Genomic DNA, 2,946 nt, shown 5'->3' with positions numbered 1-2,946 from the left:
GATATGTGGAGCCTCAAGCACTTATGTGAATGGTTCTTTTTGCTAATGTGTTTTTATTACTTATAATTGTGTGTATGTGTGCATGATATGTATGATTTGTACCACTACAATACAAATTTACCTTTTTGGTGTAAATAAAGTAAACAAATCAAATTACTTATTTGTAAATATGCAAATCAAAGCTATAGTGCAGAGGTGCCCAAAGTGGGGCCCGTGGACCAATTTTGGCCCGCCAAACCATTTGATTTGGCCCACCAGCAGTTGTCCTGGTTATTAGATTGCAATCTCCTGTCCTGTGTAGAAACACTATATTTCCACTTTTCAACTATTGGTCCAATTATAGGTACAAGGAGCTGAAATCTGACAGTCTTAACTCATGGTACTCACCTTATCTTTGAATTATGTTAAGATTGAACATAGAATACAAATAACTACAAGAGACATTTAGATTTAAGCACACATCTAGATTTGCACACCTTATACTCATACCACACTTATACCACATATACTCAAATTTTAATTTATGAAAATCCCATGAGCCTTTGCTGCCCGAGCACATGTTGAATTTTCTCCATGTCCATGGGCTGAAAAAAAAAACAATGTGGGCAACCACACTGGCTGCTAGCTTATTCATAAAAATAAAACAACGTTAGAAGTATTTGCATTGCATGTATTATATTACCGCATTTGGCCCGCGGCCCTCAGACTGATTTTAATTTTGGCCCTCTAAGGGAAAATGTTTGGGCACCCCGATATAGTGGGACTTGTTGCATAAAAACATGCATGTCACAAAATGAATGAATGAATGAATGAATGAATGAATTAATTAATTTAAGGAAGCACAAATATTATAGAACATCATAACCTAAAGTTGGCTGTTTATTGCTCTTAAATCGATGCTCCTCACACGAAGCACCACCAGCAGCAAAGACAAACACTGTTTTTGTATTAAGTTGGCTCCTGTATCACCAAAGCAAGAAGAAATAACACACAATGAGTCCAAATTACCAGCTGAATAATAAACTGGCCTTCAGCTGTGCGAACAGGAACCAGCGAGGTGGTAAATTTACAACAACACAGACTTGAGGATGTAACCGGAGCAAAGCAGCCGCTCTGTTACACAACCTAAAACAGAAGTTCTATAATTTGTGAGAACGTGCCCTGCCCTCATGCTCGCACATGTGCCACAATAATTATACACACAATSGAGCCAGCTGGATGGTGTGCATGTGATGCAATCAGGTACTTGATTGTGTGATGAGCCAAGGTCGTTAGAAACGAACAATGAGGGGGATAATCATAAAGGACTTAGCTGACTGGACCTCACCCCACTCTCTGATTGGTGGCAGAGCCACAAATGATTGTTTATTACAGCTGSCCTTTCTTTATTTTGGGGAACATCTTTTTTTTTAGCTGTTATTCTGCTGATGAAAGAAAACACATCAAGAATTTCAGTGAGGATTTGTGTATTTCTGGTCATTTGTTCTTCACAGTTTTTAAACCCCATCAATGAAATATTTGAGTAAATATGAAATGACTGAAGCTGATTAAGCTCTACAGCTTCATTTAAAATCCCTGGGAATGCAACACTGCTGCTTGGGTACCTGAGGGAAGTTTAAAGATGTTTTATGAGCTAATTTTTAGGCTGGTCATGTTCCGTAAAATTGCCCCTCAGTCCTCTCCTCTCTCAAAAAAAAAAAAAAAAAAAAAAATAGCTCAGTCCATGAGAATTTGAGATTCAGGCCTGCTTAAAAAGCAAATCATGTATCCACACTTACTCACGGCGCCCTGCGCACACTGCGGCACCCACTCCACACCTGCAGAACTCCCCACAACAGATCTCCTTTTCAAAMGCTGAGCCCAGTGGAACGTTTGGTGATTTGGGTTTTTAGCTGAGTCTGAATTATTGCAGCGAATGAGGGAGGAGAGTGTTGGAAACTTGAGGCTTCTTCCAGAGAACAGAACAAAGCCTCGTCAAAAAATCCTGCAAACCCTGAAAACAGCCCAAGGAAGGCTGGAGGGGAATGGTTTTGATGGTTTTGAGGTGTGCAACTACTATTWTGTGGCACACAAACAGATTCCTCCTCCTTTTAGTAAGTTGATCCGAAGGAACTTGAGCTATGTAATGCTCTGACTTTAATTACTGAAGTCATTGCAGTTATGAAATTTTTAAAAAACTCTCCTCTTTTTATCTTTTTTATAGTTACAGTTGCATCATCTAATTTCCCACTGTCTAAATTTCCCATTTCAGCTCAGATGTCTTTTTGTTTCCAGTCCCTTTAATTCTTTGCTAAACTGGTTTGAATGTCAAGTCTCAACACTTTGACAGAAAAGACACATTTAAGTGCAGCTTAAACTGAAGAGGAAGAGACGCTCCAGCCTTCCTTAAAGACTGAATAAATTCTTCRTTTCTGTCGGAGCCCCTCCGTCTTCATGGTGGGATTCGGCCTCTGCTGGGAGTTTTATTCTGAAAGTCAGCGTCTGTGGGGTTTAATTGGATTCACATCTTATCAGAAATCTTGCCGTGTACATCCACTGCGATGCAAACTGCAGGGCGCGAACACTGATCGTATCTCACCAACAGGCAAGGAAGTCAAAAGGACATTTGTTACAACAAAGCAGAAACGTCTCATTTCCTAGAATGACCTGAAAACGTGAGACGAGAGAACCTAATCGGTGCAGTGTTTAGCATTGGAGAACATTTCTTTTTCAAACTGGTTGTGCAAAAAGCTCACAGGTCACCAGTGCTGAAAATCAAATCAGTAATTCTTCTTTCATCTCCCTGTTTGAATAGATGGAATGTCTAAACATGAACAGTTTTGCACCGTTATAAAGTTTTACAATAAACCAAAAATATTTAATGAAATCTGAAGGCTGTAGCTACAGAAGACTGTCTCCTTCCTGCAAAACCTTAGTCTTTGAAAATAAACCAGAACTATATATATA

This window comes from Austrofundulus limnaeus, unplaced genomic scaffold (assembly GCF_001266775.1).
Source record: "Austrofundulus limnaeus strain Quisiro unplaced genomic scaffold, Austrofundulus_limnaeus-1.0 Scaffold7, whole genome shotgun sequence".
In the NCBI taxonomy this organism is placed as follows: domain Eukaryota; kingdom Metazoa; phylum Chordata; class Actinopteri; order Cyprinodontiformes; family Rivulidae; genus Austrofundulus; species Austrofundulus limnaeus.
The sequence above is the reverse complement of the archived record's forward strand: the minus strand, read 5'-3'. Positions refer to the sequence as shown.